The 26,201-nt window shown below is 44.0% G+C and overlaps 1 protein-coding gene across 2 annotated transcripts in view; it reads left to right on the forward strand.

Moving 5' to 3' along the window:
- The first annotated feature begins 600 nt into the window (after positions 1-600).
- The window catches only part of LOC122797858 (HMG domain-containing protein 4-like), a 1,182,248-nt gene continuing 1,156,647 nt past the window's right edge, over positions 601-26,201 (forward strand). For both annotated transcript variants that reach the window (XM_044066383.1, XM_044066391.1), the window contains exon 1: positions 601-686. The gene's annotated coding sequence lies outside the window, so the exon portion shown is untranslated. The remainder of the gene's footprint in view (positions 687-26,201) is intronic.

Raw genomic sequence — 26,201 nt, forward strand, 5'->3', positions numbered from 1 at the left:
TTACCTTGCCAGTATCCCATTATGTTTGGATGATTTTTTTTTTTTATCCTCCATTACTGGGCACCTTTCTTGCAGGTCAGGCAAGTGTTTAATTTAATGTTTTTATTTTTGCGTGAACTATCGAGTGCAGGGGCTGGTTATGCCATCTAGGATGCCTGTATAATGGCCTCGATGTGAGCAAGCACGTGTGTGCCCCTCAGTGCACGGTGGCTGGAATAATCTTTTTTTTTTCCAGAGTAGTGTAGAGGTTGGAGTTAGAAAGGAAATCCCAACAGTTACATAGATCAGAAGATTTTTTCATAATTAATCTGATTAGGTAAGTACTTAACCTCTTTTTGAAGTTGTTTGGTATTAAGCACAGTAAGCCATACTGCTTATATATTACATTTTAATGGCCCATTACCTTGTGAATTTTCTGGTGGAAGCAAACTAACCTTTTTTTTTGAACAACAGTTCCATTGTTTCTACTTGCACTGTGAAGTGATAATGATTTTATTCTGAATGCTTTTAGTGCTTGCTTTTTTAAAACCTGATACGTTACTGTCCCTTTAACAGGTATGCAGAGAATTGGGTATCACTTAATGCAGTTTTTTTTTATCATCTGTAGGAAGAGGACGAATTTTTGTTGGGAATTGACTCATTCAAGAAAAAGAAAAAGTATTTCATCGAAGATACCTCCTCTGAAGGTGTGGTCTTATTTTTTATTCTGTTTATTTTGCTTCATTAACTTAGTCCCACTGAGACAAAAGACTTGCATAGCAAAGGAGACTTGTGATGGGAAGCTGTACAGTACAGACGTAGGTACAGTTTGAGTAATCAGTTAGCTTAAGCTACAGATGTTTTGGATGTGAGAGAGTGCCAGAAGACAAAAAAGCAGGCTGCTTGTAATAAATATGCACGCATTCATTTCATTTCCAGTATGTCCTTTATTTTCTTGGTGTACTTTGTTTCTAGTCATGAAGCACCATCTTCCACTATAGAAAGGTAGAGGTGAGCATTTGAGGCTTACTATAAATGTAGATCAGTATGTGTGTATATACCTTTAAGAAGCTATCCAAGGGCTTGTACAGGTGTATAAAAACTGAGCACGTGCAAGCCTGACTGCCATTTTGTAGTTAGCTGTTGAGATGTGAACATGTATATATGTAAACTCTCTCTGTTAGTTAAAGAAACACCACTGGAATAGCCAAAGATAAAGGAAGACCAAAAATTAGTGTAAACTTGCGTTTATTACTCGCTTGACATGATGTCAAAATTGAAGTGCATTTTTTATTGGTTCATTCTGATTATTTAAACTTGTATTGTTAGTGAGTTAATGTATCTGTTTTTTCTGAAGAAGTCTCTGAAGAAAGTGAGTAATAAACGCAAGTTTATGTTAATAGTTGGTCTACCTTTGTCTTTGGCTATTCCAGTGGTGTTTCTTCAGTTTTGGTTTTCTGGAATCGTGAACTTTAGTGGTTTTCTGTCTGCTATTCGTATTTAAAGATGCTGCTGTCCATCCTTATGTGTTTCTAATTATTAAAGCATCTAAACAAAACCCCAAGCCTTCTTATTACAAACGAGTGACATCGTGCCAGAAGTGGCATGTCTAAAGGACATGAAGTCAGAACCGGCATATCTAAAAGGGCCTGAAGTTAGAACCAGCATACCAAAGGGGCATGAAGTTTGAAACGGCTTGGTGAAAAAGATTAGAGGCACTTAGCTGTGGTTGGAGGAATGTACATGAGTGGATCATCCTAAAAAGGGGTAAAACTTCGCAAAACTTGTCAGAAATTAATTTCAGGTATTAAAACTTGCTCAGCACTATTTCTTTTCGCATAATATGAAACTGGGCATACAGGATGTTCTAAACAATATTTGCATAAACAGATAATGTATGTAATTGATAAAAATATTTGAATTTCTATGAAAAATGTTTGAAATAAAGTCCAAATTGCATAAAATTAATAAAATAAAAGGGAAACGACTGCATTTTCGCAAAGCACGTGCGTTTTCATATTAAGCAAAGATACCCAAGTTTTCAGAAGTGTATACTGTTCGCATGTTTGTGCAGTGTTACAGTAAAGCTGTCTCATAAAGTACAGCCATTATAGAGTGTATTTTGCAAACTACAGTGTTTCGAAGAGTTTATTATGCATGTGAATGTTACAGTCTCTCAGAACAGTTTGTTCGTACATAAATACAAGGGCCATATATTTACTTTGTGGGCATGGCAGACAGATTTCCAGGTTCCAAGTGCAACGTTATGTCTGCAGAAACATTTGCTAGAGTGTATAAAGGTGAAAGGCTTGATTTTGGCAAGTTGTGCGAAACATGTTGCTTATGCAGGTGTAGAAATTCAAACCAAAGGCTCAGTTGTGCTTTCATGTTACTGTGCAGGAAGGAGCTGTGACTTATTTTATGTGGTTAGGGCTCAGAGACACTTCGAAAATGGGACTGCTTTCATTTAATAAGGAAGTCCACCATGTTAGCTTAAATGACCACTACTCTAATTTTGCCCAGTGCATTTTTTCTACCTATGCTAATCTTTTCCAAGGCAAACTAGGCAAACTTCCAGTTGTGTACTCCATGAAGGTAGACCCAGAGGTCAGTCCAGTTATCAGGCCAGCATGTAAAGTTCCAGTTGCTATGTAGGATAGTCAAAGCCGAGTTAGATAAAATGATGTGACAAGGTGTGATTTGTCCAGTGGAAACTCCAACTGAATGAGTATCTTCCATGGTGGTATCTTAAAAGAAAAGCTCAAATGACATCAAAGTATGTATTGATCCATAAGATTTGAACAAAGTGCTAAAAAGACCTCATCATCGAATGACCAAGTCGAAGAAGTCGCAGCTTTGATGCCAAATGCCAGTATTTTTTCTGTCTTAGATGCAAAGAGTTAATTTTGGCAAATTCAGCTTGACAAGAAATCATCATTGCTCACTACTTTTAGTACTCCGTTTGGCAGGTACAAATTTTTGAGATTGCCATTTGGGTAAATTCTGCCAGCGAAGTCTTTCAGTGTGCAATGAAGCTAATTTTTTCTGGGTATCCTTGTGCTGTCATAGTAGATGACATACTAGTGATGAAGCAGAGCATGACCGAAACCTCAGAACAGTTCTAGAAATGGCATGTCAGGTGAATCTTAAGCTCAATCTACACAAATGCAAATTCCGGCTACAAGAAGTTCCTTATGTTGGTCATTTATTTACGAGTACAGGCCACAACCAGATCCTTCAAAATAAACAGCCATTCTTGAGATGCCAGCTCCAACCAGTGTTCAAGCCATGCATGGTTTTCTTGGCATGGTCAACTATCTAGGCAAATGCATTCCAGATTTGAGCCAGCTATCTGCACCACTGAGAGAGCTGACACGTAAAGATGTATCATGGCCTTGGTTAGAGCAACACCAAAGAGCATTTGATGTCCTGAAACAGAGAATTGATAGTCTGCTAAAGCTGAGATACTGTGATGTTCACAAACCAGCTACACTTTCCCATGATGCTTCGAAATTTGGACTTGGTGCAGTCATTCTACAAGAGGATCACCCAGTTGCCTATGCATTGAGAACTCTTACCCAAACTGAGATGCAGTATGCCCAGATTGAGAAAGAGCTTTTGGCAATTGTGTTTGCATGTTTGAAGTTCCATGATTATGTTTATGGTAGACCTATCCAGATTGAAACAGGCTACCAACCATTAGTCACTATCTTGAGAAAACCTAAAGCATTCAGCCCCAGCTTGACTGCAACGCATGATGCTCAGATTGCAAAAGTACAGTTTCGGTCTTGTCGACAAGAAAGGCAAACATCTTTATCTTGCTGATATATTGTCCAGATCACCCAGAAATGCCACTGAACAGAGTGAAAATCAAGGTTCTCATTTGACTGATGATTTTGAAGTCATAGAAGTGAGACATTTTTCCTCCACACGTCTTGATGAGCTGAGAGAACCCATAGCAAAAGATCCAGTTTTACAGAGGCTCAATCCATTTATCAGTCATGGATGGCCGTCAAAGCAATTTAGTTTACCTCAAGAACTGCAACCTTATTTTCCATACAGAGATGAGATTTTGTCTGACAAAAAGATATCCTAATGAAAGGTCCAAAAGTGATTGTTCCAAAGTCCTTGCAATCAGAGTACATTACTGTCTTGCATTGTGGTCACTCAGGAACTGAATCTACCAAAAGAAGGGCAAGAGAGAGAACTTTTTGGCCTTCTGTGTCACAAGACATTGATAGCACTTTCTTCTTGTTCAGTATGTAATAGTACAAAGCTTTATCAACAGAAAGAACCACTTTAGCTTAACCAGATTCCAGAACTACCTTGGTCGACAGTAGCCATGGACATTTTCGAGTGGAATGGTCAGCATTATTTGGTGTTAGTAGACTCTTAACTCCAGTTGGTTCGAGATTGACTTGCTTCCCAACCTAGCATCTAGTACAGTCATTACTAAGATTAGGCGTCATTTTCCAGTACGTGGTAGTCCGCACAAAGTTATTTCTGACAGTGGCAGGCAGTTTACAAGCCAACAGTTTAAAAGATTTGCTGAAGAATGGGACTTTACTTATGACACAAGTAGTCCAGAGTACCAGCAGTCAAATGGTTTGGCGGAATGTGCAGTTCAAAGTGCAAAACAGTTGCTTGAGAAGTCAAAATGAAATAATACTTATGTTTTCCTGAATCTCATGAATCTCAGAAATATTCCTCATGATAAACATCTTGGTACACTTGTTCTGAGACTTTATTCGAGACAAACTAGAACTACATTACCAGTCAGTAGTCAATTGTTGTTTCCATGTGTTAAGAACAGCATATCAGTGAGAAACAGTCTGTTTATCCCATAAGTCCTACTACAATAAGACCAGCAAACCGCTCAATCAAGGAAAAGTGATAAGGATACAAACATCCAAAGGTTACGATTGGATTGGTGTCATGAAGAATATTTGTCCAGAGCTGAGATCATACGTTGTGAAATCAGAAGGATCAACTTTTAGGTGGAATCAAAGCATTTACTACTGGTATCCGAGCTTATACCACAGCAAATAGCCTGTGAGAGAGACTTTTTATCTCAGAGTGAGTTGTCAAGTGTTCCAATTCCTGAGGAAGTTCCAGTGGAAATTCCTGTTCCTATGATGAATCCAGAAGTTCCCAATACGAGTTGTGCACTGCAGACTGTCCCTGTTCCTAAATTTAGTCCCAACTGTTATGTTATGAGATATGGTTGAATCTCTAAACCCTATAATGAATATGAAGCAACTTGGACATGAACATTGTATTTTGTTTCCAATTTATGTAGTAATGCATGCCTAGCTCTAACATTGTTTTGCATATTGGGCAATCTTTTTAAGAGGGAGAATGTAGATCACTATGTGTGTATATACCTTTAAGAAGCTATTCAAGGGCTTTCACAAGTGTATAAATACTGAGCATGTGTGAGCCTGACTGCCATTTTGTAGTTAGCTGTTGAGATGTGAACACGTATGGATGTAAGCTCTGTTCATATTTAAAGATGCAGCTAACTATCCTGATGCGTTTCTGTGTATTAAAGCATCTAAACGAAACCCCAAGCCGCCGCCTTATTTGTGTTAGAGACGAACAGGCGACACTAAACTTAATGATTGCATGTTAAATTCCGCAGCATGTATTCATGTATTCATAATCCAGTAATTAACAGATGTTGACAACTGAGCTTCACAAAATGTGGCTAGGTATCGGATTTGAAATAAAATAGGAAGCTTATTATTACAATCTTAGTGCAATAATATATTATCAACAGTGTTACCAACTTTTGACGAGTAATAGTGATAGAAGTAACATTCTTCAGGATGCTTGTTGAGCCAAATTCACACTACTAACATCCGTTGAAAGGTGGGTTTATAGAAAAGGTTTGTTAAATTTCTGGGATTGCTGTACAGAAGTAAAGGTGGGACTGGCTGATGCAAATGCATCAGTCAGTTTTAATTGCATTTATGTTACTGTTGGCTTTCACTAGTCTTTCATATTTGATTTTGGATTTGTCAATTTGCCCTAAGTTTGTTACTGAAATGTCTAACTCGTGCTTAGGGGTCATGTGCATTTGACTAAGTATTCAAAAATGCTTCGCACCTTTAGTACTGACGACTTTCAGGAAAGCTGTTTACAAACTTTACAGCATTTGAAGTATGTTTTGTACTTTTATATAAGGGTTTGCGTCTCCAAAATGGTTTGGTATATTTTAAATAGATTTTGAGTGTGTGTTAATGAGACAGTTACCTTTTATCATCCTTGCAGTTTTGCTCATACATTTAAAGTGAGAAGAGCAGCTGCTACTTGAGAAAATAACACATTTTATGTTATTTATTTATATTTGTTTAAGCAGCATAGAACAGTGATCAAGAATGACAGTTTTTGTTCCTCATTGTTTAAAATGAATGAAAATATCACTTTTGGTCTAAAACGAATGAGTATTGATATGCATAAGTCAGAACAGTGCTGTGTATCTGCTTTTAATAGCTTTTTTATATTAATTTGAGGAGAATAGATAGTTGCATTTGTACTTAAGTTGAAGATTTTGCAGATGTTGCGGTTTGTCAAATTCTGACTTGAACTTGGCCCCACCCATGAACGTCAGCACCTGTGTTGCTTCACAAAATTTTCAGAATAAGGTATCTGGATACTTACCTCTGTATTACTTAAGCTAATTCAGTAAAGGCAAGGAGACATTGTCTTAAACATGTGCATGCCTTTACTAGATAAATATATCTTTTTTTTTTTTTTGCTGTAACATTTAAAAAGACAAAGCATCATGGGCGGCTCTTGGTACTGGAGTCCTGGTCTGCAGCCCCTCCTCCACACTTTTGGAGAGGGAAAAAAAGATGAAAAAGTGGAAAAAAAAAAAAAAAAAAGATTTTACCTGTGTATATATAGCACTAGCAGCAGCTCACTAGTTTGAATATGTGAGGGCAACCATTTGCGGAACTTCGAGATGTGTTCGTGCACTCCTGAGCTCCTGAGTTCCGGTATAAAAACAGGAAAACTTCTGTCTTGGGGTTTTGTGGACAGATTGTTTTGAAAACGGTCTGGAGTAAAAAGTAGGTGTGCTTCAAAGGCTGTTAGGGTCAGCAGCCTGTCACGTGAATTGCGTACGTGATGCGGCTGCTGCTGATATAAGTGTATAAAGAAGGGAAACCATTAAAGTTCCCTTCCTGTGGTTTAAGTGCATTTTGCACTTAGTCAAGTCATCGGATCGGACTGAGAAAGATTTATTTTTTGAATAAGGTGAGTGATTGAATTTGAGAAGCCAAAGCTACCAAAAATGAAAATTTTAAAAATGCTTGCACTGAATTATGAACTGACTGACTTGGTACTAATTCTAGTCAGTCAGTTGAAATTTGTGTAATTTTTTTTTCCTTGCAGGGTCAACCAGATGCACTTGATTTTATATATTTTTTTGCTGGCAGGGTCAACCAAATACTAGTGTGTTACACTAATAAAGATAAACCACAAAAAGTGAGAAACTGACTGGTTCAGCAAAGCACGGGCTGTTTATTAAACGTAAGCGCTTTTGGCTAAGGTATTCCTCAGCCTTCTTCAGACTAAAACAGTGTATTAATCACAGCAAGGCCTTATATATAAAATATGTGTTAATTAAAACAATTAAAATTCAAATTCATTAACCACTTTTACTTTTAAATTTTTTTATTTTTATTTTCATACTTTCTTAGGAGTTCCGTATTTTAGTCTAGCGTATTTTAGCCTAGTGTGTTTGATTAAACAATTGATTAAATATTTGACACACTTGATAGGTTTGAAATACTATATAAACTCGAAGTTTATTTGTTGCTTATTTAGAAAATATAGGTTGTCTTGTATTGTTTTGTTTTGTACTGTTTAATGAGTGGGAAAGTAAATAACTGCTTGTGTTAACAGGTATTAGCCCTTTAAAATCTAATGTTTTAGCCAGCCAAGTGGTTAATGAATTTGAATTTTAATTGTTTTAATTGGCACATATTTTATATATAAGGTCTTGCTGTGATTAATACACTGTTTTAGTCTGAAGAAGGCTGAGGAATACCTTAGCCGAAAGCGCTTACATTTAATAAACAGCCCGTGCTTTGCTGAACCAGTCAGTTTCTCACTTTTTGGAGTTTTTGTAAATACTAGTGTTACTAGTGGTAGTGTGTTTTGGGGACTGTTGATGGATATATATATTTTTTTAATATAATATCTTGGCAGGGTCAACCAGATACTAAGGAAGCAGTGTGTTTTGGAGGCTGCTTGACAGTGGATGTCTTTTTTCTAATAAAATATACTGGCAGGGGTCAAACAGATGCTAGGTATGCAGTGTGTTTTGGGGGCTGTTTGTGGATGAAATGTTTGTTTTTTATTTAACATAATATCTTTTTGCAGGGTCAGTCAAGGTAGATTAGGATAGTGTGTGGATGGTGTGTGGATGATGTTCATCGTGCATACAGCTGCAGTCATAACAGATGGGTTCTCCTGCCGTCAGGCGGGTCCTCGGTCGGCCAAATTCCAAAGTCTAGGTCCGGCGTCAGTTGTCGTCACTTCTTCCCTGACGTCAGTGCGACAGTGGTATAAAAGAACCAGCCGACACCATTTTCTTCAGTCTTTCTTGCCGCGCGGTGCCCGAAGCAGAAGCAGTTCGCAAGTGCCGGTCGGCCAGCTCCTGAGATTACGAAAAATTTGGAAAACCAAAGTCTTCTTAAAAGCTAAGTACCCCATTGGGGAAACATTTCTTGCCTCAGACCGATGTCAGACAAAGTTATTAATTGTATTTCTTCTGGGAAGAAAATACCGCATAAGGATTTCCATTCCCTCTGTATACCTTGTTTAGGCCCAGACCACGACGTCTCGGTCTGTCACTGTTGTGCTACATTCAACAAACGCACTATTAAGCGTCGGGCGGAGTTCGCCCAGCATTTTTTTGGGAAAGCATTTAACTATACCATGTCGTCGGATACTCCGACACCGGTTTTGTCTAAAAAACGCAAAGACAAGGACCGACACTCGAGGTCCGCGGCCTCTACCGACACCACGCCAAAGCCGACTACACGTGGTCCGGTTCTCAGTGAGGCGCCTACGCAGCCCCTGACTACCGACGGCACATCTTTGGCGGTGTCTCCTGTACCCGAGGTCGCAGGCTCCTCTGCCCACACCCCGACTACAGATACCGAAGCCACTCTTGGCGTTGAAACACAGAATGTGGACAGGTCCACCTCCACTCAAGGTGTCTTCAGACCTTCCTCTTCTTTCTCCATCAAGGGTTTCACCAAGTCTAAAGCAACCATGCACCCTAAGAGACCAGTTACACAGGGCCCATCTCCAGGCCCCATGCCTAAGAGACAGATGCTTAAAATGGCTGAGGATTTAATTACTCTAATCAGAGGTTCTCAGCCACCTCTGGACAAAAGGCCCAGAGTGGAGGAAGATTCCCCCTCCTCTGATCAGGGATCCATTATTTCAGAACACTCTGATGATCAGGAACAGGCTTACTCCCCTTTTGAAGACTCTGATGCAGAGGAGTCTATTCCTTTTGTATCCCCCCTGAGGATTTCTCATTTGGGGAAACTTTGCATACCTTAAGGGAACACTTCCACTGGGAAGGCCAGGATTATTCAGATTCCAAGAAAAGGCTCAGGGAATTTCTTTTGTTACCCCAACACAGGCCTCTGGCTATACCTCCTGTCTTGGACATCCTAGATGATGCCTTAACCAGGACTCTCTACCTCCAGCTCCAGTTAAACCTGACAGGTACTACAGGGTTCCTGACTCACACCAATTTCTTTACAAAAGCCATGCTGCTGACCTAGAAACCATCTCACAGGGACCCAAGGGAGTTAAGGCTTCCATTGCCAAAAATCCATTGCCTTCCGAGAGAGATTCCAGATCCTTAGAAAGGTGGGGAAAAAGGTATATACCTCGGCTACCTTAACCATGAGGGTCTTAAACTGTCAGTTTCATATGCTAAAATACCAACAGTTTCTGTTATCTCAATTGAAAAGTAAAATGTCACAACCTGAACAACCAGACTTGAAGGAGTTGCAGGATTTGATGCATAGTGCAGAACAAGTGGGTAAACATACCATGTTAAGTTGTCTATCTCGCCTTCATTCTTGCTGGATGGGTTCGGAGCAGATCCTCGGCTCCGACTCGGCCAATACTAAAGCTCGAGAGCTAATTCCACCAGCTCGAGGCTCCCCCATATCCCACAATGCTAGGTGGTAACTCCCCAGATCTCGTTTGCCGCTTAGCTGACGAGGTGCTTTTCCAACCGGCTCTGCAGGTTAGTTAAATTTCTAAAGTTCTAGCAACTTAGACCCCCTTTAAGTTAGTTTTTTTTTCGATAGTAATCAGTTAGTTACTTAGTCTGTTAGCACTCCCTTACAAATTTATTCCCTTTTTCCAGAATTTTTTCCAAGGGTTATTTCCCTTAGGCCTTAGGCCCCTTCCCACCCCTCCTAGTAGTTGGAGTGAGTGTGTTTTTTTCTGTCAGGATCTTTGCTAAATTTAGTTAGTTTAACTTAATTTTTAGTGTATTCAGTGTGTTTGTGTGAGTGATTGCACTAGTGTTGTCTCTTTAGATATGTCTAAAGAATCGAAGGTCTCAGGCTTTAAGAAGTGTGACTCGTGCTGTCAGAAGATGTCTCTGACAGACGGTCACACTTCTTGTGTGTATTGCCTGAGACCTTTACACCTGCAGGACTCTTGTGCTGTCTGTCACAGTTTCAGCCCTAGAGTCCTGCAGGAACGTAAAAACAAATTAATCTTAAGGGGCTTATTGAAGCCCGAGGATCCCCCGACTCAGTCTCTGTCGGGGAAACCTTCTAAGCCCTCCAGGCAGTCGGCCCCAGTGTCCGAGCCGTCCTCCGGAGGTTCAAAGACCGTTCATACGGTTCAAACATCGGCTCCGGCCGGAGCCGATGATTCTAGACCTGCCACACATACCGTGTCCTCGGCTCCGGCTGGAGCCGAGACAGACAAGTCAAAGTCTGTTCCGATACCCTTGTCGGAACCAATTTCTAGAAAGAGATCCAGGTCTCCTATCGGCTCCGTTCATTCGGCTCCAGCGTCACCGCTCTTGTCTGAACGGAGCCATAGGTCACACTTCTCTAGGTCCTCCAGACTTTCGGACCATGATTTGCAGAGGGTGGTGAGTAGACTTCTTAAGTCCGAGGCACTGGCCCAGATGTTACACAGCCCGACTCAACAGTCGATGGCTACTCCTGTTCCTTTAGAAATTCCTCCTCCGACTCTCTTGAGTTCGGAGCCAGTGCTGCTCGGAGCCGAGACTGTGGGAGTGTCGGAACCGATACCTTTCCTTTCGGCGCAGTCGTCTGCTCCAATTTCCTCCTTGGAGGGATCTCGGCACCAGACTTCCTTCGTCTGCTCCGAGGGGGCGAGTGGCATCAGACCCTTGTCCGACCCCGCTCTCCCTCTCGGTGCTTTGGCGCTGGTTAGTTCGGCTCCGACATCGGCTTCTGAGCCATCCTTGTCGGTGCCGGGGGAGGTTTTTGGCTCTTCGGAGCGGAGACCTCTGGCCCTGCCAGACAGGGGTGCCTTTGAGGTCATGCAGAGCGTGTTAGAACCTGGTTCTACTCCACAGTCGGCTCCATCAGCCCCTCCCTCAACAGTGCCTGCGGTGATTTCTTCTCACCCCCTTGTTTCGGACCGTAGAGAATCTGCGCCTCAAGTATCCCCAGTGGGAATTTCCTCCTCTTCCGAGGCCTCTCCTGACCTTGCAGGAGATCCCCCTAGGAAGAGACAGTGCAAGAGGAAGCACATTGACTCCCCTGAGTCTGTCATCTCTGACACTGATTTGGAGGATTCTGAGGGTTCCCCTCGTTCCCCCTCTGAAGATGTCTCCTTTGCAGACATACTAGAAATCTTGAAACAGAGGGGGAATTGGCCAGCCCTTAACCCTTCAGAGGATGAATCAGTGTACCTTGAGGCGTTTGGTTCTCGACCTTTCACCTCCTGGGTGTCCCCTCCCTTTGACCTCCTCATGGAAGTGGTGGCGAGGAAGGCTTGGGCGGCTCCTGACTCTGTGGAACCCACCCCTAGGAGGCCAGCCAAATGTATCACTGCCCCCAAAGACAAGGAGTTTTTGTCCAAAGGTGTCTCTGTGGATGCCATGGTGGTGGCTGCAGCCACCAAGAAGGAATTAGCGGATCCTTCGGTACCTGTTCATCCTCCTAATAAGGAATCTAGGACCATGGACAGGTACGGTAAGCGGATGTTCTCATCAGCGACCTTTTCTATCGTTAAGCTGAATTACCTGTGTCATTTCACTCGTCTCCAAAGGGACTTGCTCAAGGATATGAGTGAAGTGTTGAAGGACCCATCAGCTATGGGGTTTCAAGATAGGATTAACTCCCAGCTGGCTACCCTTAACTCAGTAGTTAACTCCTCCATGCGCCTGATTTCAGCGGCTGATGGAGCGAGCAGGGCCGCAGGTACAGGGTGGCCTTACGCCATGCCTGGATGCGGCTATGTAGCTTTGCGGACCCTTTCAAGGCGTCCTTCACTAACTCCCCTTTTGATGGATCATCTCTCTTTGGTCCACAAGTGAAGGATACTCTGACAAGGTGCGAGGTAGAAGGTAAGACTCTTTCTGCCGTGAGTCCGTTTTTCTACCCCTTCTAGACCCTACCCCAAGGGTCAGAAGGGGGGGGGGAGATGTGGTTCCGCAAACAACCACAGGGTGTCTTACCGGACACACAGAGTCGTTTCCCCTCTAGAGGCAGAGGGGGGAACAATAATAATAGACGCCGTCCTAGAGGCAGAGGGGGCCCGCAGAATCAGGGTAGTCGAGAAACCTTTTCTGACAAACCCTTTCAGCACCCCTAAGGGGCTGCCCGACTGTCCACCTTCGGAGGCAGTCGGGGGAAGATTATCTCTGTACCCAAAAGCCTGGCTTTCCCTTACTCAAGACAAGTTTGTACAGTCTATCATATCCGAAGGCTACAGAATTCCATTCATTCACATCCCAAAACAATCCAGAAACTCCCTTCCAGACGTTCCACTCAAAGGGAGCAAGCAGCACTAGAAATTTCAAAGCTGCTAGCAAAAAGAGCCATTCAACCAGTTCCAGCAGACCAACAAGGATCCGGAATCTACTCCAAATTCTTTTTGGTTCCAAAGAAGACAGGGGACTGGAGACCCATTTTGGATCTCAGCAACTTGAACAAGTTTGTCAAGAAAACAAAATTTCGGATGGTCACGCTGCAATCCATCCTGCCCTTTCTGGGTCAGGACAACTGGATGTGCTCCATAGATCTCCAGGATGCGTACTATCACATCAAGATGAACAGACGATCCAGGAGATTTCTCCGCTTCAGGCTAGGAGCCAGTCATTTTCAGTTCAGGGCCCTGCCCTTTGGTCTCACTACAGCCCCCCGAGTGTTCACCAAATGCATGGCAGTGGTCACCGCTCATTTGAGGGGCCAGGGATTCCAGGTGTTTCCGTACCTAAACGACTGGCTCCTGACTGCCACCACCAGGCATCTACTTCTCTTAGCCAGAGACTACACTTTACGAACCTGTCAGACTCTAGGCATCTCTGTAAATTACGAAAAGTCTGTCTTGTCGCCTTGTCAGTCTATTACCTTTATAGGCGCAAGATTAGACACAGTCAGTCTGTCAGCCAGACTCACGGAACAAAGAGTAGCAGACGTTCACAAGCAGGTTTTTCTTCTATTACGACACAACAGGGTCAAGGTCAGACTGGTGTTGAAAGTCCTAGGGATTATGGCGGCTATTCCTCTCCTCCCCTTAGCCCGCTTCCACATGAGGATTCTCCAATGGATGCTTTTCACTCCGTGGTCTTTTCAACTTCTGCCAATGTCCCACACTATCAGCATAACTCAGTCATGCAGGAATCATCTTTCCTGGTGGGTCACATCTCCCCAACTTCTTCTAGGGAGACCTTTCGTTCCCCCGGCCCCGGCTGCAACTCTGACAAAACGGACGCCTCCCTGATCAGGTGGGGGGGGGCATTACCAGGGCAGGACAGTCCAGGGCACGTGGCAGCCGATCGAGTGCCACTTGCACATAAATGTTCTAGAGAGATGAGAGCAGTGCTTTTAGCGTTGCAAGCCCTTCAGGACTCTCTTCCCAGGGGAACTATAGCAATTCAGATGGACAATATGTCCGTAGAGTGGTACATCAATAAGCAAGGCGGGACCAAATCTTACCCCTTATGTCGAGAAGCACTCAGACTGTGGCAATGGGCGATCTCTTCTCAGCGCTTCCTGATAGCAACGCACATTCCCGGCAAGTCCAATGTGATAGCAGACAGATTGAGCAGAGCAATTCTCATGCCTCACGAGTGGTCTCTGAAGAAATCAGTGTTGGAAGAAGATGTCCTTCAAGGATGCATCTGCAGTCATCACATATGGGTTGTCCTGCCTCAGGCAGCCCTTCGGTCGGCCGGATTCCAAAGTCTGGGTCCGGCGTCGGCTGATGTCGTCCTTTCCCCGACGTCAGAGTGCCTGGGGTATAAAAGCGACAGCCGACGCCATCTTCCTCAGTCTTTCTTGCCGCGTGGTGCCCGAAGCAGAAGCATTTCGCAAGTGCCGGTCGGCCAGCTCCTGTAATTCAGCTACCGAAGACTTCAAAAGCTAAGTACCCCGTTGGGGACTCTTTCTTGCCTCAGCCGATGTCAGGTAAAGTTAATAATTGCTTAACTTGTGGGAAACAAATACCTCATAAGGATTTCCACTCTTACTGCCTCCCCTGCCTAGGCCCAGACCACGACGTCTCGGCCTGTTCAGCCTGTGCTTCCTTCAACCGACGCACTCTTAGACGTCGGGCGGAGTTTGCAGAGGAATTTTTTGGGGCTAGTTTTTCATGCAATATGGCGTCGGAGACTCCGACTTCACATTTAACAAAGAAACGGAAGGACAAGGACCGACACACGCGGGCCGCGGTTTCGGCTGAAACCACGGCCAGGCCTACCGCGAGTGTATCAGTCTCGGCTGAAGCCGAGTCCTTGGTACTTCCGACCCCAGAAACCGCTCAACCGACAACTTCGGCCCCGGGGGCCCCTGCTGAGTCGGTTATTGAATTTCCTTCAGAAACAGGTGTCTTGGAAACTTCCGACACCATTTCTCTAGACAAAACTACACCAGCACGTGGAGCAGCTAGGCTTCCTGCATCCATGTCCATAAAGGCATTCACCAGGGCTAAAGCTGCTAAACATACAAAATCTATGCCTCCCAGGGTTATTCCTCAGGGACCCTCTACAAGTTCACAGATTCTAACTTTAGCAGAGGACCTTATTTCCTTAATTAGGGGCTCTCAATCCCATTCGGACAGGGGCTCTCAACCGCCACAAAAGGCCCAGGGCTGAGCCCTCTGATCCCCACTCCTCAGAGGAGTCCTCTGATGGCTCTGCTCTCTCGGACTACCAGGAGGAGGCTTTTTCAGCCTACGAGGATTCTGATGCAGAGGAATCTATCCCCTCGGCCTCCCCTCCTGAAGAATTATCCTTCGGGGAGACCCTTCACACTATGAGAGAGCATTTCAAATGGCAGGGCCAGGAATTCTCTGATTCCAGGAAAAGATTAAGAACTTTTCTGCATTTACCTCAGCATAGACCTTTGGCTATTCCTCCTGTTTTGAATGTCATTGATGATGTGTACTCTGAGTCTAGCATAACCCCTGACACTCTTCCTCCGGCCCCTGTCAAACCCGATAGGTACTACAGGGTCCCGGACTTGCATCTTTTTCTTTACAAGGCCCACTCTGCTGATCCAGAAACTATTTCCCAGGGCCCTAAAGGGGTTGCAGCTGCCACTACTAAAAATCCACTCCCCTCTGAAAGGGAGTCCAAGGCTTTAGAGAGATGGGGTAAAAAAGTGTATACCTCTGCTACTCTTTCTATGAGGGCATTAAATTGTCAATTTCATATGATACAGTACCAAGAGTATTTGTTAGATGAATTGCATAAGAAACTTGTCTTCACCTGAACCCCTAGATCGCAAATCACTTCAGGATCTGGCACATAACTCCCAGCAGGTTAGCAACCATTTCTTACAGTGTGGTTATGATGCATTGGAAGCTTCATGTAGGTCAGCTATGACAGGTGCAGTCATACGTAGGCATACTTTGCTGAAGGAACAATCCCTGCCAGACCATGTTAAAGCTAAGCTTTTGGATGCTCCACTGGAAAAGCAAAAGTTATTTGGCTCCACTGCTCAGGTGGTCTTAAAGAAATTTGAGGAAAAGGCAAAATCTGTACAAACAGTCAAAGATTTTCTACAAGTCCAACCACCAAGATTCAGCAGAAATTGGCCTACCAAGAATTGGTCCTTTCCGGACACAGAAAGATTTCAGAGAGGCAAGAACAGGCGTGCCAGAGGTAGAGGGCAAGCTAGAGGCTCCTACAGAGGACGCCAATGGCAGCCTCCCAACCAGAGAGGTAGTGCAGGACCTTCAACTGCTGCACAAGGACAGTCTCAATGACTTTGCTTTGACTCCGCCAACCAGGGCTCAATTAGAAGCACCTTTGGGCGGAAAGCTTTCTTTATTCTCAGAAAATTGACACAGTATTACAAGAGACAAATGGACACTGCAAGTAATAGACAAAGGATACAGGTTCCATTTTCACATTGCCAAAAAGAAAAGGCATGCCAGACCTGCCACCAAATCAAAGGGCAGAGGCTTTGAAACAAATCTCCAACTTAATGCAAATGAAAGCTATAGAAAAGGTTCCTCTTTCAGAACAAGGCCAAGGATTTTATTCCAGTCTATTCCTTGTTCCAAGAAAAGAAAATCAATGGAGGCCTATTCTCGACTTGTCCGCACTGAATACTTATCTCATTGTGCCAAAATTCAAAATGCTGACTCTACAGCAACTCCTTCCCATGCTGGGCAAGGGGTCTTGGCTGGTGACTCTAGACCTCAAGGAGGCATACCTGCATGTCCCTATCAGACAAAGTTGCAGAAGACACCTCAGATTTCTTGCAGGTTCAGAGAATTATCAATTCTCAGCATTGCCCTTTGGCTTATCTACTGTGCCCAGAGTATTCATGAAATGCCTGGCATCAGTAATTGCACACTGAAAACTTCAGGGGATTCAAATATACCCATATCTGGACGACTGACTTATACAAGCGGACAGCCAGCAAACTTTGGTAAAGGATTTGAATTATGCAATCCACCTACTGCAGGCCTTGGGATATACAGTCAACATTCACAAATCAAGACTTGTTCCAACCCAAAGAATAACTTTTCTGGGTGCAGATCTAGACACAACCACCCAAATGGCTTTTCTCACAGAAGAAATACAAAGACAACTACTGGATTACTTCAACAATCTGACAAGACAAACTCAGCTGACTGCAAGGAAAATCCTGCAGGCCCTGGGTTACATGGCATCTTGCATTCTTCTGATTCCACAAGCAAGGCTGCATATGAGGAAACTACAATGGTACCTAAGGAGTTTCTGGACTCAGCACAGTCACAGCTTAGAAACTTTGATCCCACTCATTCCATGCCTCCAAAAGGAATTTCTGTGGTGGGCTCAAGCAAGCCAGTCAAACAGGGGTCTGCCCTTCAGCAAGCCAATAGCCAGCCAAACCATTACAACGGACGCTTCAGACCACGGTTGGGGAGCACACATGGAGGGCAGATGTATTCAAGGACTATGGTCACAAAAGGAGCTACGCATGCACATAAACCAAAAGGAAATGCTGGCAGTGATACATGCAATCGAGGCCTTCAAACTCTTTCTGCATCAAGGCCACCTGCTAATAAGGACAGACAACACCACAGTTATGTGGTACATAAGCAAGGAGGCACCCATTCCTACCCTCCTTGCAGACTGGCAATGAATCTATGGGAACTAACTTTGAAACTCAATATAGACCTGCAATCCCAGTTTGTGCCAGGAAAAGACAATATACTGGCGGACAGCTTAAGCAGAAATATCATGGATGCACACGAATGGATGCTGCACCCAGACATCTTCCTACAGATAACACAATCATGGGGAAGGCCAGACATAGATCTTTTTGCCTCCCCCCACAATCATCAACTGAAGAAATTCTGCTCAAGGACATATCACCCACAAGCATGGAAAGTGGACACCCTATATTTCAGCTGGAGAACTCTTAACAGTGTATGCATTTCCTCCTCTTCCATTAATGACCAAGGTCTTACTGAAGATCAGGACAGAGCAGCCAAAAGTGATTCTGATAGCTCCGGACTGGCCAAGACAGCACTGGTACCCACTGTTAAAGAGCATGTCAAGCACGAAACCATGGCCTCGTCCTCAATGGCCACTTCTCCTGACACAGCACAATTACAAAATTCTGCATTCCAACCTGAAAACCTTGCAACTAACAGTCTGGAAAATACCTTGACTCCTCCTTAGGATAAGCTATCCAAGAGAGTGAAGGATATCATCATGGAAGCTCGCAGGCCTTCCACAAGAAAGGCATATTCAGCAAAATGGAAAAGATTTCACACTTGGAGCACCACTAAGGGCCTAGATGCGACAGTGATGAACATGGCACATATCCTGGAATACTTGGTAGAAATGCTCCACAATGGCCTGTCTTTACTCTTCCATTAAAATTCATGCTTCAGCAATTTCAGCAGAGTACAATACTGATCCTCCTGTCTTTTCTTATCCTCTCCTAAGACAGTTTCTAAGAGGAATTAAAAACATCAATCCTCCAAGGAAACCTCCAGTGCCTACTTGGGACCTTAACTTCGTGTTGGAAAAACTAACTCTGCCTCCCTTTGAACCAGCAGCATCTGCAGAACTACAGTTCCTGTCTTGGAAGACTGCCTTCCTTCTGGCCATAACCTCAGCAAGAAGAGTATCTGAGTTACAGGCCCTCATGGCAGTACAGCCATTTCTTTTTTTTCATCAAGACAGAGTCTCATTGAGAACCAATCCTTCATTTATGCCAAAGGTGGTATCCAGGGTCTCATTAAACCAAGCTATTCACCTGCCTACCTTCTTTCCAAATCCACAAAACAAAGGGGAAAAACTTCTGCACTCCCTGGATATACACAGACAGTTGCGCTATTACTTGGACAGAACTAAAAGCTACAGAAAATCTGACCAGCTGTTGGTAGCATATGCTGCTGCTGCACAAGGAAAAGCAATTTCCAAACAGACAATTTCAAAATGGATAGGGAATTGCATTCGTTTTTGTTATTCCTTTCATGGAAAAACTGTGCCAGCTAACATTAGACCTCATTCCACCAGAGCCACAGCCACCTCCACAGCCTTCTTAAGAGGGGTGGCTACCAAGGACATTTTAGTAGCTGCTACATGGAGCTCCGTGCATACATTTTCCAAGCATTATAATTTACCTTTATATTCCAGATCCTGAGCAGACTTTGCTACGGCAGTCTAGCTACACTATCCTTTACATAGATCCTCCACCCCCAGATTGGCTATGGTATTCTACCCATATGTGATGACTGCAGATGCATCCTTGAAGGACATAGTACAGTTTTGTACCTACCATAAATGTAGATGTCCGATAGGTATGCATCTGCAGTCAGGTTTACCCTCCCTCCTTCCCCTCTTTGGTATTTCATGGGTACTTTTCCCTCTCATAGCTAGCTGGGGTTATCTATTATGGTGCATTTGTTTTATATATATATATATATATATATATATATATATATATATATATATATATTTCTGTGCACGTTTGTAATTTATTGTATTTCTCCAAATTTAGCCTTCCTTTGAGGGCACCTGGCATCTGGGGCAAGAAACACTGAGGAAGATGGCGTCGGCTGTCGCTTTTATACCCCAGGTGCTCTGACATCGGGGAAAGGGAAACAGCCGACGCCGGACCCAGACTTTGGAATCCGGCCGACCGAAGGGCTGCCTGAGGCAGGACAACCCATATGTGATGACTGCAGATGCATACCTATCGGACATCTACATTTATGGTAGGTACAAAACTGTACTTTTTTCGAACTTGGGGCCAACCTTGCTGCGATCTTTTTGCCACTCCCCAAAACAGCAAGTGTCCCGATTTCTTCACCCTCTTTCCCCTACCAGGTCATCCCATCAGAGACGCTCTAGTCCACGATTGGCCTCCGGGACTCCTGTATGCCTTTCCCCCCTTCCCACTGATACCTCAGCTGATTCGGAAAGCCATCGCTCTGAAGGCCTCAATGATCCCCATTGCCCCTTATTGGCCTCGACAGGTTTGGTTTCCCTTTCTTCACCTTTACCTTTTGGTGCAACCATGGCATCTGGACCCAGTTCCAGGTCTCTTGACCCATCAATCGGGTCAGCTGCACCAATCCCTTTCTTTTCTGAACCTCACAGCGTGGTTCCTCCAATTCCAACCTTAGCCAGGCTTCCCTTAATATCTCACTCAGTTAGAGATATTTTGATAGCTTCTCATAAGTCTTCTACCTGGAAGATTTATAGCAGCAAATGGAAACGTTTCTCCTTGTGGGCAGTGTCCAGGGAAATAGATCCTTTTACTACACCTATTCAGTCCATTCTGGATTTCCTAGCTGAACTTTTCCAAGCAGGCTCTTCTCCTTCTACTATCAGAGTTCAATTGGCGGCTATATCTAATTTTCATGTGGGGGTGTCAGAGTCTACTATTATGTCTCACAAACTCTGTAAAGCCTTTTTGAAAGGAGTTTTTCTTCTTAAGCCCCATATCAAGGATCCACCTCCTCCTTGGGATCTGAACTTGGTTCTAGCATCATTGATTCTACCCCCCTTTGAACCTGCGGCTTCATGTTCTATGAAGTTGTTGTCTTGGAAAACGCTTTTTCTAATAGCCATCACTTCAGCTAGAAGGGTATCGGAACTCCATGCTCTATGCTGTCGTCCCCCGTATTTACTTTTTCACAAAGATAGAGTATCCTTGCGTACCAATCCATTCTTTTTGCCCAAAGTGTCCTCTCAAGCAAATCTGAATCAAGCTATTGATCTCCCAGTTTTTTCCCCCAACTATGGCAACAGGTCAGAACAGAAACTGCATTGTTTAGATGTTCATCGCCAACTTAGGTATTATTTAGACAGGACTAAACAGTTTAGAAAATCAGACCAACTGTTTATTTCATATGCGGAAGGCAAGATGGGCCTTCCAGTCACTAAAGTGTCACTTTCTAGATGGCTTACTTCTACGATTACCTTTATTTATGAGATCAGGCTCCAACAATTGCCCTCGAAGCCTAGAGCTCATTCTACTAGGGCCTTAGCCAAATCCATAGCCTTTCAGGATAGGCTTCCTATTGATTCTATTTGCTCAGCAGCCACCTGGGCTTCCCCTCATACCTTCATTTCTCATTACAAGTTGGACATGGCCTCCAGAGACCGTGCCAACTTTGGTTCCACTGTTCTCAAGAGTCTGTTCCGACAGGCCACCCAGGACAAGGTGCTAGGGACGCGGTCCCATCCAGCAAGAATGAAGGCGAGATAGACAACTTAACATTAAGAAGTTATGTACCTACCATAACGTTCCATGTTAGTTGTCTTCTTCTCGCCTTCTTTCTTGCGTCCCACCCTCCTTCCCCCTAGCCTGGACAGACCTAGAGGAGATTGTCTTGTGACCTTTCAATCCTTTCTTCCACGCTCTACCACCTCTATATTTTTCTTCTGTTAGGTTTAGGACACCTTCCAGTCAGCCCTATAGAGGTGGGTTACCCTTCACCATGTTATGGAGTTTTTTCTTGCTTGGCCTAGCTTTCAAACGAGATCTGAGGAGTTACCGCCTAGCATTGTGGGATATGGGGGACCCTCAAGCCGGTGGAATTAGCTCTCGAGCTTTAGTATTGGCCGAGTCGGAGCCGAGGATTGACTCCGAACCCATCCAGCAAGAAAGAAGGCGAGAAGAAGACAACTAAAATCCAAAAAATAGTAGAAACGAACCAAGCAGAGACCAAAAAGTTGCACGGACTGTTTAATGTAGTAAGCGCTTTCGGTCGAGGTAATCCCCCAACCTTCATCAGATGGTGTATGTCTGATGAAGGTTGGGGGATTACCTCGACCGAAAGCGCTTACTACATTAAACAGTCCGTGCAACTTTTTGGTCTCTGCTTGGTTCGTTTCTACTATTTTTTGGATTTTGGTCTTCAGTTTGATTTTTTACCAAGAAGACAACTAACATGGAACGTTATGGTAGGTACATAACTTCTTATTACAATGTGGTTTTGATGCTCTAGAGGCCTCATGTAGAGCTGCTGTTACAGGGTCAGTCATACGCAGGCATGCTTGGCTCAAGGAACAAACCTTGCCTGGTCATGTCAAAGCTAAATTATTAGACACCCCCCTTCAAAAGGATGTACTATTTGGGGCAAATGCTGAGGAAGTATTACGAAAAATGGAGGAAAAAGCTAAATCAATGCAAACTGTGAAAGAATTTCTGCAGGTTCAACCCCCACGTTTTAGTAGAAATTGGCCTTCCAAAAACTGGTCCTTTCCTGTCACGGACAGACCCCAAAGAGGCAGATACAGGCACCCGAGGGGCAGAGGACAAACACAAGGATCGTACAGAGGCAGACAATGGCAAGCTCCTACACAAAGAGGTGGTGAGGACAACTCACAATCTTTCAGAAAGCAAACCCAATGAATTTCCCCTTCGCAGGCCAACCAGGTCACAAATGGCAGCCCCCTTAGGAGGAAAGCTGGCACTATTCTCAAAAAATTGGCATGTTGTCACAAAGGATAAATGGATCCTGGACATTATAAACAGAGGCTACAAATTCCACTTTCATACCCTTCCAAAAATGAGAGGCATGCCAAAACTGCCACACAATCAAAGGGCAGAGGCACAAAAGCAAATTTCAGATCTTATAAACATGAAGGCTATTCAAGAGGTACCTACACACAAACAAGGTCAAGGTTTTTATTCCAGGCTATTTCTGGTGCCAAGGAAGGGAAAAGATTGGAAACCTATTTTGGATCTTTCCATCCTAAACACATTCCTACTCGTACCAAAATTCAAGATGCTCACTCTACAGCAACTTCTTCCCATGCTGGGCAAGGAGTCTTGGCTGGTAACATTGGACCTCAAGGAGGCATGCCTCCATGCCCCAATCAGACAAAATTGCAGAAGATACCTCAGATTTCTTGCAGGTTCAACCCATTATCAATTCTCTGCATTGCCCTTTGGCTTATCTACTGCACCCAGAGTATTCACGAAATGCCTGGCATCAGTAATTGCCTACTGCAGACTTCAAGGGATACAAATATACCCTTATTTGGACGACTGCCTGATCCAAGCGGACAGCAAGCACATTCTTCTGAAACATCTGGCTTATGTAATAATGTTATTAAACTCTCTGGGATACACAGTCAACAAAGAGAAATCAAGGCTAATACCCTCTCGAAATATAATTTTCCTGGGTGCCAATTTGGACACAAACACCCAGATGGCCTACCTCACGTCAGAGAAGCAGGGGCAACTAATTCAATATTTCAGAACACTGGCAAATTGCACCAGGCTGACTGCAAGGAAAATCCTGCAGGCTCTGGGATTCATGGCATCTTTCATCTTGCTAATCCCATGTGCAAAGCTGCATATGAGAAAACTACAATGGTACCTAAAAAACATATGGTCTCAACACAGCCACAGTTTGGAAACAATAATACCACTACTTCCATGTCTGCAAAAGGAATTTCTGTGGTGGGCTCAAGCATGTCAAGCAAACACAGGTCTTCCATTCAGCAAGCCTCAAGCAAATCAAGTCATCACAACAGACGCCTCGGACTACGCCTGGGGGGGCGCACATGACAGACCGGTGCATTCAGGGCAAATGGTCCCAAAAAGAAAAGCACCTTCACATCAATCAAAAAGAAATGCTAGCAGTAATAAATGCTATTGTAGCTTTCAAGGACCTTCTACAACCAGGTCAACTATTGATAAGAATGAACAACACCACAGTTATGTGGTACATAAACAAGCAGGGAGGAAGACATTCCTATCCCCTATGCAGACTGGCCATATCACTTTGGAACATATCTGTCCATCATACGAAACTCTGTTCTGTGGATGGACAGACGAGGATGTCTCTGAAAGTTCCTTCTTGGTGGCTGACACCACCACCATAGCATCTACTGGGGCACCTTTCATGAGAAAGGTCTTATCTGTGGGGGAATGAATTTGTTTGGCCTCCGGGGAACAGGCTCCACTATATCTGGATACTCTCACACCTTTCAACAAACTAGGTCCATGAATTCTTCAAAAGGCAGACACACCGAAGTGGCGGAAGGGCAAGACCCAAAATCCTTGTCTGGCCTTCAAGAATGGGGAAGGCCAGACATAGATCTCTTTGCCTCCCACAAAAATCATCAATTGACAAAGTTCTGCTCGAGGACCTTCCACCCAAAAGCCTGGAGAGTGGACGCTCTCTCTTTCAGCTGGACATCAATGACAGTTTATGCCTTCCCGCCTCTTCCTCTGCTGCCCAAAGTCCTTTTGAAGACCCGAGCAGACAGACCAAAGATGATCCTCATTGCTCTGGACTGGCCAAGGCAACACTGGTACCCACTCCTGAGGAGCCTGACTCATTCCCCTCCATGGACCCTGCCTCTAATGCCTCTTCTACTGACTCAGCACAGCTTCAAAACTCTTCACAGTCAGCTAAAAACACTCAATCTAGCCGCATGGAAGATTCCTTAGCATCACAGCAGGCCCTACTCTCCAAGGAGGTGCAGGATGTCATTTTGGAGGCCAGAAGGCCATCAACTAGAAAAGCTTACTCCACAAAATGGAAACGTTTTTGTGTCTGGAATGAGAAAAAGGGCCAGAACCCTGGAAAACTGAATTTACCTCAAATACTACAATATTTGGCTGAACTGCTAAACAATGGACTTTCGTTCTCCTCCATCAAAATCCATGCCTCAGCCATTTCTGCAGAATACAACACTGATCCTCCTTTATTCTCTCACCCTCTTTTAAGACAGTTCCTCAGAGGGGCTAAGAATTTAAGACCTCCAAGGAAACAACCACTACCTGCTTGGGATCTAAATTTCATTCTGGAAAAACTGACTTTGCCTCCTTTTGAGCCAGCTGCTTCATCAGATTTGCAATATTTGTCCTGGAAAACAGCTTTCCTTCTGGCTATCACTTCAGCTCGTAGAGTTTCAGAACTACAGGCCCTCATGGCTGTCCAGCCTTTTATCATCTTTCATCAGGACAGAGTTTCATTACGAACCAACCCGTCCTTTATGCCTAAAGTGGGTATCCAGGGTAGCTTTAAATCAGGCCATACATTTACCTACTTTTTATCCCAATCCTCAAAACAAAGGGGAGAGATTACTACATTCCTTGGACATCCACAGGCAACTGCGTTATTATTTGGACAAAACAAAGCCTTTCAGAAAATCAGAACAGCTCTTTGTGGCCTATGCGGTATGAGCTCCAGGAAAGCCAATTTCCAAGCAGACAATCTCAAAATGGATAGGCCACTTCATACGCTTTTGCTATTCCTTTCATGGCAAAACTGTTCCTACAGGCATTAGAACTCATTCCACCAGGGCCACAGCCACCTCTGCAGCCTTCCTCAGAGGAGTTCCTACCAAGGATATCTTGGAAGCAGCCACTTGGAGTTCTGTGCATACCTTCTCCAAACACTACAACCTACCATTATACTCCAAATCTAGAGCAGGCTTTGCCACTGCAGTCTTGCAGGGCATTTTGGCTCCTCCTAGTTCCACCTAGTGCCTACCACCCCTTTCTTAGCTTTGGGATTCTACCCATCTGTTATGACTGCAGCTGTATGCACGATGAACATAGTACAGTTTTGTACCTACCATAAATGTAGATGTTAGAGTGCTAATACAGCTGCAGTCCAGGTTTCCCTCCCTCCTTCCCCTCTAGGGGTATTCTTTTATGGTGTATTTGCTTGCAACTACTGTTTCTTGATTATATTGCATTGCATTACTTCATAATTTTATGTATTGCCTTCCTTCTGGGGGCACCTGACATCTGGGGCAAGAAAAACTGAATAAAATGGCGTCGGCTGGTTCTTTTATACCCCTGTCGCACTGACGTCAGGGAAGAAGCGACGACAACCGACGCCGGACCTAGACTTTGGAATTCGGCTGACCGAGGACCCGCCTGACGGCAGGAGAACCCATCTGTTATGACTGCAGCTGTATTAGCACTCGAACATCTACATTTATGGTAGGTACAAAACTGTACTATTTGTTGTTGTAACTCTAGCCTTGCATGACTGAAGTGTGTATGGGTGAACTGAAGTAAGCTCACCTAAAA

This window comes from Protopterus annectens, chromosome 1.part0 (genome assembly GCF_019279795.1).
Source record: "Protopterus annectens isolate FY-2018-M chromosome 1.part0, PAN1.0, whole genome shotgun sequence".
NCBI lineage: Eukaryota > Metazoa > Chordata > Ceratodontiformes > Protopteridae > Protopterus > Protopterus annectens.